Below are 8,986 nucleotides of genomic sequence, written 5' to 3' on the forward strand. Positions count from 1 at the left end.
ATAGAGTTAAGCTGAATTCAGGTCTCTTAAGAAAAAAAAAGATCAGTTGCAGAGAAATACCTGTAGCAGCAGCCAAGGCAAAAATTTTGCTTTCGAGCCCAATTCTCTTAGCATAGCCGGACTGAGATTTTAATACTTGGACATTTTAGATGAGAAGCTTAAATGAGCAAGAAAAAGACAATGAGCCACAACAACTGTTCCCTTTCCCATTAAAGTCTTCCTCAAGGAACAGGAATGGCAATCTGACGTCAGGTTCCAGTCCTCGAGTCGGGGGAACCAGCACAGTCACGTACAAACCCCACAGGTCTCTTGCGGATCTAAAGATCAGCGTGCAAAGACATCCCAACCCTTTTTAGGCGCTGCCTCCTTCGTCTCGCTGACAACGGGTTTATCTTGTTGAACCAAACAAACTCCAAGGACCTTGGAGTCCCGAGAGACAGCAGAGGCAGCAACTCACCTCCAGGCTGACGAGCCATAGGCTCCTCCACAAAAATCCCAACGAAAACGAGCGTGCGCCGCCTGCGACCTTCAAAGTCGGCAGTTATTCTACTTACTATTTGCTCCTCATTTATATCCCTTTAAATCAGCGGCCTGAAATCACAGCTTTCCCACAGGCATGCAGATTCCATAAATTTCTGATTTTTTTAATACTTTATTTCAGGACTGAGGAACAGCAAGCCTCGTCAGAGGGGGTAATTAAGGAAGTTATGCTCGGTGTCACCGAATGGTGCCGAAAAGCGCTTTCCCGGTGCCTCTGCCCACATCTCCACCAGGCACAGCACAGGGATTCGAGAGCACGGGACAAATGCAATTTTGAAAAATCGCCTGGATCTGCCAGGCTATTTAATCCTGATTACAGCGGAGCCGAGGGCTGCACGCGCACTGAGTTTTTATTACATGTAGAAAGATTTTGTATTCGGGTAAGGAGCCTGAATTATTACTTTGCAACTTCTCCCCTCATGAAAGTCCTGACCTCTAGAAGTCAAACCCTGGGCAGGAGAGCTTTAGTCTTTATTACTACACTCCTTGGCGGGGAATGAATTACCTTGGGATACCTGAAGCAAGCAGGCTGCTTTAAGGGTTCTCCTTAAATCTGCTACATTTTCACTTTTGAGCAGACCATTGCAATTCTTTATATATTTTTCTCCAGGAGTTGCACGCTAGTTGTTGGAGAGACGCTCTGCAAAATAGAGTTGATTTTACCCAGCGTTTTATCCCATCGTGTGACTCTCTTCTTTGGAAAGTCAGTAAATTCAGCGCCCGATGGCACGTCCACGTCAAGACTCCCTGGGCAGGAGGAACCTCTTGCAAATTGACAGTAAAACAGGGTCACTCTCCCGCTCCTGGAGCTCCCCAAAGCTGTTCCCATCACCAGGATTGCTCTCAACCCTTGGGATTTTTTATTCTTTCTCCATGATTCTGGATTTTTTTGGCTGGGTGCTGGCTGAGCAAGAGAGAAGACGTTAAAACTCAGGACCCGTTGCCCTCATCCTGGCTCTGACAACCACCCATAACCCCCAGGTGGGATTTCTTGGGGCATTTCTTGCTTTTTTCTGCAAAAACAAGCACCAGTGGCAAGGTGCAAAAGCTTGGCTATCAGTCTGCACTTTCCAAAAGCTGGGAAAGCTCAGCTCGTGCAGCATCTGGGGCTTTCTTTAAATGTCATTTTTAATATTTAATCACCCTGGATGGCCTCAATATTTACAGCATAAGCCATTTCACTGGGAAGTTAAATATATAGCCCAGATATTTAAGGAAACCGATTCAGAGCCACATAAACGTAATTGCACTTAATGTGACCTGGGAATGAAATCGCACGCAGTACAGTTTTCTTTTTTTTCCTGCAGGATGTTTAAACCCCGTTTTGAATACATTATACCAAGGGAATCTCTTTCAGCGTATTGCCTGGATAGATTTCACTAATACTGAGTTGTACAAGCAATCCAAAGCACCTGGGGCTTAAAAAGAGGAATTAAGGAAAAGTACATACACTTCTCTACATTGCATATATAGGTGTAGAGTGGAGCTTTTGTAAATTGACACCTGTTTGCAGCCTATTAAAAATGTATTTCCCAAAAATAAAAAAAAAAAACAGAGAGACAATAAGAATAGTCATTGAAAGAAAGGCAATAAGGAGGATTAAAACGTCATCAAAGGTGCACAAACATCCCAATGTGACGCAATTATGAACTGAGTGTTCTTTTCTATTACTTATCGATATATTGAGCTGTTTCAACCTGAACTGCAAACTCCTCTCACAGACATTTGCTTTAACAGGAGTCGCATCACCCCTGTGTCCCCAGCTCACGGCATCGAGCCCCGTCCCACGCGTGTGGTCTTGACCTTGGCCATGCCACCAAGCAAGCTCCTCCAGGAGGGGAAGAGGTCTTGCTTGGAGCACCAAAACGAGCTTTCAGGCTCTCGGCAGAACAGTTTCTCCTCGTAACGAGCAGGGAAACACACACTTTGGTCTTCAATTAATCAAGAACTGAAGCGAAACGCCCATCTGTGCCAACGTACAGTCTGCAGATGGTTTTGTTAATGATTTTGGGCCCGTGTCTTCCAACGGCGCTTTTCTGCAAAGGACGGGATAAAAAAAAAAAAAAATCAAGCCAAAGGTAGCCAAGAGTGGCCCTTTTTTTCCACCTCACTCTCTGAAACCCTACAAGGAATACCCCAACCGATATCCTAGTCTTCTTCCTCAAACATGTGGGTTCCGTTTTCTCCCATAAATACTTCAAGAAAGGCAAGCAAGCAGCTGAAGAGGCCAGGTTTCACCTTCCGTAAGCGAAACGACGACTTGCAGAAGTATTTCAGGAGGGGAGCAGCCAGCCCTTCCCACAAACTTCGGGGTTACACAGTGTGACAAATCAAGATAAGAGCAAGGAGAGCAACAGGGACCCTTTTCCCAAGCATAATAAGGCAAAGTAGAGCGTTTTTTTGGGGGAGTTGTTTTTTGTTTTTCAAGTTGACAACCCAATAGCACAGCATGGTCACAAATCATCACATCAAAGAGGGATTTATAACCCCACACAATAATTTATTTACTAACTTTTTTCAGACCAGAAACAAAAAATCCATCACATTTTTGACCCACTATTCAGTCATAATCCAAGGAACGTATTTAATATCTTCGTCTCCGTATCAAAGCCAAATAAGCCCCACAGCTGGGTGACAGGGGCAAGGCACCCAGCACCCACCGGCGCAAGGACAAGGATGCTCTTGGTCACCCTGTGCAAGAGCACAGATTGTGCTGCTCATGCTTTTGAATCTGAGGGTAACAGAGCTCAGCAACCATTACCAACAAAATCAGGATCATATTCCCCTCTCCAAAAGCACAGGTCAAATTCTTCTTGAAAGAAGGAGGGGAAGATAAGTTTACCTTTCAAAACACCCACCTAAACAGACAGATGCTTCCTGAACACAGACATTAATTAATTGAGAACGACACAAGACCCAAAGAGCAGAGACCTTCTGCAAGAAGTAAAACTCCGGCGCTTTACACAACACCCTGAAATAACCTCACTCTTCAGTTTCTCAATCACCTCCTGCATAAAGGGGTTGTGCCATTTGATTACGGGTTCTTTGAAGCAAGGACTGTCCTTCGTCCTGCTTGCAGAAGTCAGCCCAAGGGATCGAGGGCAGCATGGCGTAAGGAGCAACAGGCTCCCGCGCTCCACGAGCATCAAGTCAGCTTTTCCAACCATCTTGATTCTGTGGTTCTCGTGCACGGACCATCCACGGGAGAAGCTGCAACTGGGCCATTGGACTAGATGATCTCTACAGGTCCTCCCAACCTCCAACAGGATGAACAATTGCCTTGAAGCCACCACAAGTGTTCAAGATGAAAGGTGGACAAAAGTAAAAAAATGAAAAAGTAATAATATTAGCCCACCCTGATGTTTCACTGCTGCATAAAAATATAAGGCACTCGCTATTTTCCCGGCAACGTTACTATGGTGATTTCACTAAGGACAAAGCCGCACGATGTTTGGAGTAGAGCCGTGGTTATGAACCAAAGCTCCCAAGCAAGATACTAATCTGCCCATTAAACAATACCAGGGTTGGTGAATAATAATCAAAAGGCAATTACACACCAGATAGGCTATTAGAGCTCACCCCGCTAAGCGTGAAGGTCAAGCACATTACATTAACTAGGGATCTGCTCGCTGAAAACCTGCAACTCGGTGTGCAAAACCCTTCCTTCGAGCGGTATCAATAATGAAAAGGATTGCCAGAGTCGCTTCATTTACTTAGACCAACACGAAAAGCCTGGCACAAGCGCTGCACTAAATCACGTGCAAATTGCCTGCACGCAGCGGATCGAACCGTATGAAACTATTGCGCTGTAAAAAATACATATATATACTTTAAATATGCTTTCTGCACTTTATAAAGATGTGGTGAATTTTGCTAACTGGTTAACGCTCCGCATTACTGAGAATTTATGACCCAAGCGTACGCGTTTTGCCAGTTAATGCTATATTGCAAATCACTCTTCCAAGTAAAAGGCATTTGTTACATGCAGAGACGCTGCAGTTTCAGGGTGTTTTTTCTTTTGGGTTGGTTTTGAGTCTTATTTTTTGCCCTAGAATCTTCTTCGCTCACTTTCTGCCAAAGGGTAAGAAGTATCCTTATAAAACCATCGGACATACTTGCAGGTGTCACCCATTTGTTTCTCAAAAGGAGCAACGCACTCGCACGGAGACAGGGCTGAAAGCCCAGGCTCTTCGAAGCGCTTCGTGTGCATTTCAAAATATAAAGAAAGAAAAAGAAACTAAGGTCCCAAAGCTCTGGTAGAGCAAAGGCTCGCTTTGCAGAGCTGGAAGGGTGCGCTGCTTATTCTGAACTTGGACCTCTGCTTCCTAAATGACTCTTTTCCCACCTCACAACTTCTGTTAGCTTCTCACCTGCTGCTGGGCACCGAGACACAGAAACCAGTGGAAATAAATAGAAGATGGTCACGGGAGGAGCGAGGAGCGGTGTGTATTTGGTCACAAAGCAGGTGGGGCGAGGAGGGAAGAGAAAGATGTTGCTGACTTACTTTTTCCGATCAAAACCCTTGAGATTTACACATGATCAAACGAAGAGCATCACCCTAAGCTGGAGAACAGCTATGTGGTAAAAAGAGGGATCACACCAGTGTTGCTAAAGGAGCCTGGACAAAGAGAAACCACAAGATATTTTGTTGGAATTACAGCCTACAGCACAAGCAATAACGCATTATTTTCTTGTCTAACACAAGTAACTGCTCTGATTCCTTTGAGAATTTATTTCATAAAACCTCTGCCCTTCCCCATCTTCCCTCCTTATTCATTTTTCCTGAGAGATGTGGGCTCAGAGCAAGGAGCTTCCTCAGCCCGGGCAGACAATGCCGAGCAGCGGGAGATAAATTCTTTCACAGGAAAAAAACCCATATGTAACTTCATTATGCGAGTGACAGAAAGCTACTCACTGTTTACACCGGGACTGCTATCAAAGCCGTTACTCAGGATCAACGCAACGCGGCAGCAGGAGTTAAATCTTGCCTCTCAGCTTGGCAAAGGAACAGCTTCTCCAGACAGGTCCAGCTCATCACACTTTGCAAAGACCAGCGCACAATTTCTTTGAAGTCCTTGGTAATGGATCTATATAGGAGCGCTTGTAGGAGTCCCCAGCCAGACCAGATTGCTTCTACTTAAATCCTTCTTGGTACCACAGCGCAGGTTACACTCAGCTTTCCAGATGATGCCCTGGAAGTGCCAGGTTCACCCGCAGCACACTCGAAAGCATCCTCGGAAGACGTTTGTAAACCTACAAGGTTCCAGTCTTACAATCTCCCTTTTTGATATTTTTGATTTCTTTTTCCCCCTTTCCTGCAAATGCAGTGTCTGCTGATTGGGGAAACGTACTAAATAAAATGGGGGGAAAGACAAAACAAGGTAGGTTTGGCAAAAAAAGGTACCAGTCACTGCTAGAATTTGCCCTTAGGGTGACAAATGGCAATCGACGCCAGCACATGCTCTAAGCAGAAGGGAAACTGGCCTAGAGATCGCCTGCTCCTTTTGTCATCTTTTATGCAGTGTTTTCACTTAGCTAAAGTGAAAAAAAAAAGCATATCCGAAGGGCATTTTCCTGGCTCTCTGCAGCCCTCATGCAAAAGGCACTGGCCAAAAAAATCTATTTTCAGTAAGACTTGCCAGGAAATTGGGAAAATATCGATAAACAGAAACACACAAGCTCACTAAATTCAAAGACTAAAGCGATCACTGTACTGTCAGGTTCTTCAAAATATCTGTTATTCTTATTCCTTGCCTGCTGGGAAGGGTAGTTCTTGCTTCTTGTTGAAGTCAGGTCTCCTATTTCCCTTTAAAAATTCTTTTCACATGTAAAGAATCTCTGAAAACTTCTATTAAGTATTCACAAAGATGCACGCACTGACCCAGTTCATAAACTGGAGCAAAACTCGCTATTTGTCCACCCATCTCCAACACTCAAGGCAGCCTGGGAGGCTGGTTGCTAATGCTTCTCAAATTTTGTTGCAAGTAGAGAAGATATTTCTTTGGTATTTAAGCTGTAGGTGAAAGCAGGACAGGCATCTGCTAATTGCTGGTTTCTGGGGAAATGGGAATTATTTATATTTGGGGGCTGATAGGCTTTTTAATTAGCTGGTAACACTTCTCACAGGCAGCAGATCGTGAAGACCTTTCTACTTACCCAAAAGCGACAACACAGGCAAAGAAAAAGCATGACAAGATTTCTGTGCAATTCCCAGACAACGTGTTTAATTCTGCACAAGGACCCGGTGTCACTCCACGCAAACGCATAATTTTGGGTATCAGACCGAGCCGGCGGCATTGCAGACTCCCAGGTCCCAGAAAATTCTGCAGGTGAGCAAAGCCCAGGGAGACAAGCGACATCCCCCTGTGCTCCTCATCCATCCCCTTTCCACAATCCCTCCTGGATGCCCTTTACCCACGCACTTTAGCCCACCAGCAGCAGCTCAATACACACCTGAAACTGGCCCCTGTCCTGGCTCAGGGGGACACAAGGATGTCCTTCCCCTTCCCTTCCTCCTTATCTTTAAACCCCAAGGACACCAGCAGCCTCCAAACACTTTTAAGTGCGGTATCTGCAGATCTTAGGGTAGCACAAAGATCAAGAAAAGATCAAGGCAGCTTTAAAACAGAGGCTAAAGCCCGTAGCAGATACCAGCGTAAGGTTTTTCCAGCCTACGGTGTGTTTTACAACACACCCTCAAGGTCCCTGTCACTTCCTGCAGCCAGTGACCTTCCTTTAACTGCGCCAGGTATCACGATTCAAACCAAGATGCAAACCACCAGCGCTGGGAGCACGCTGGTACCCAAATCCACTTTTCCCCAAGCAAGTTTCCCACAGGAGCACCACTCGCGCCATCGCAAGCCCTGCACCCAGAGCCAACGTCCCCGTCCCAGCGCGACATCGCGTTTCCAAACACCGAGTATCCCTCATAATTCATTTTAACGCTCTGGCACCGAAAACAAGATCTCGAAGCCAGCTTGTACAGGCGATGTGTAGGGGCAAAATACACTCGCCCAGGTACAGGTGGGAAAGGAAAATCCCATTTCAGGAGCTCCCCTAGAGCAGATTGTGCAGATGTTCCCCCTCATCCATCTTCCGTATGTTCCCACTCAGCACCGAGCAGGTCTTCAGCTCCGCTCCGGTTGAAATCCCCACTGTCTGTGCACACATGGCAACAGAGCATCGCGCCACCCAATATGTCACCATGGCCCAAGGCGTCGTTTTGCCAAGCGAGTAAGTTTTTTCCTCCCGTATTTTTCCCTGCACGAGCGAGAGGAGGAGAGACTCAAAGTTCTCAGCTCCGCGGATTCGCATGCTGGGTGGGACAGAGGGGATGCCAACGCCAGCATCACGCGCAGCCCCCTTCCTTCTCACTCTTGCAAATAAATACTCGTTTTAATATTCAGCAATATAATTCCTGAGCCATCCCACCCTGTCAGGAAACAGAGGATACAAAATCGAATATCAACCGCAAGGGCATAGAGTCCCTTTTAAAGTCTGCTTCTCAACACCCGCCGACGGAGTCGAGCAGCAGCGTAATTCGACTTGAATTGATGATGAGAACGTTCATCTGGGCTTTGTCCAATTCGGTGTACTTAATACTTCGTGCCTTCCCCCACCCAGATCGATTTTTGCATCGGGTTTATGAGGAGTAATTAATATTCATTCAGAACGAAGCAGAATCAGATTCCCAATGCATGGAGATGTTTATTATTTATTCATATTTAAGGCTTGTTAGATTAATCTATTGTAAATTACCGCATGCTGCCAGGCACAATCATTATAATTTATTAGGATGATTTCGGTGGTTTATTTCCCTCTGACTCCGCTTCTCGAAAGCTCCCGCGGAGCAGCTCGTGCTGCTGCCAACCGAGCTGCAGCCCAGCGACAAGCACCCCCACATCTCTGAACCCCCAAGACCAAGCGTGGAGCCCACACTCATTTATTTTTAAAGCAGATGTCCCCAGATATCAGAATCCTTGCATCACAACAAGAGAGAAAATTCTATGGTGACTTATTCCTAAGGATGCTCAATGACGAATTGCAATAGTGGCTGAGGAAGTTTCAGGTTTAATATCCCAGCTAAGGAATGCAAAATGCTGCTTGATAGCTCCAGGACCTGCCTTTGGCCACCAAAGAAACCCCTGAACATCTTTTTGCCTTTCTTTTTTTGGATGTAAAAGGCTTCTCTTGAGACTTTACAGGAGGGTTACTTACAGCACAACACAAAAATCAAGTCTTCAGCTCCATGCTGTGCAAAAGACTTCATTTCTTTTTAAAAAAAATCCCACGTGGTTGCTTAAAAGCTGCAGTTACCATTACTACATTTAATTGATACCCTCAGGGGCTCAAAATAAGACAGGCTTTGATGAAATTTAATTATTTGCCACCAGGGCTTGCAAGGTAAAGGTGCAATTACAGCAGTAAGGGCTGCTCCTCGCACCAA

The sequence above is a fragment of the Apaloderma vittatum genome, unplaced genomic scaffold, assembly GCF_000703405.1.
Source record: "Apaloderma vittatum isolate BGI_N311 unplaced genomic scaffold, ASM70340v1 scaffold10483, whole genome shotgun sequence".
Taxonomy (NCBI): domain Eukaryota; kingdom Metazoa; phylum Chordata; class Aves; order Trogoniformes; family Trogonidae; genus Apaloderma; species Apaloderma vittatum.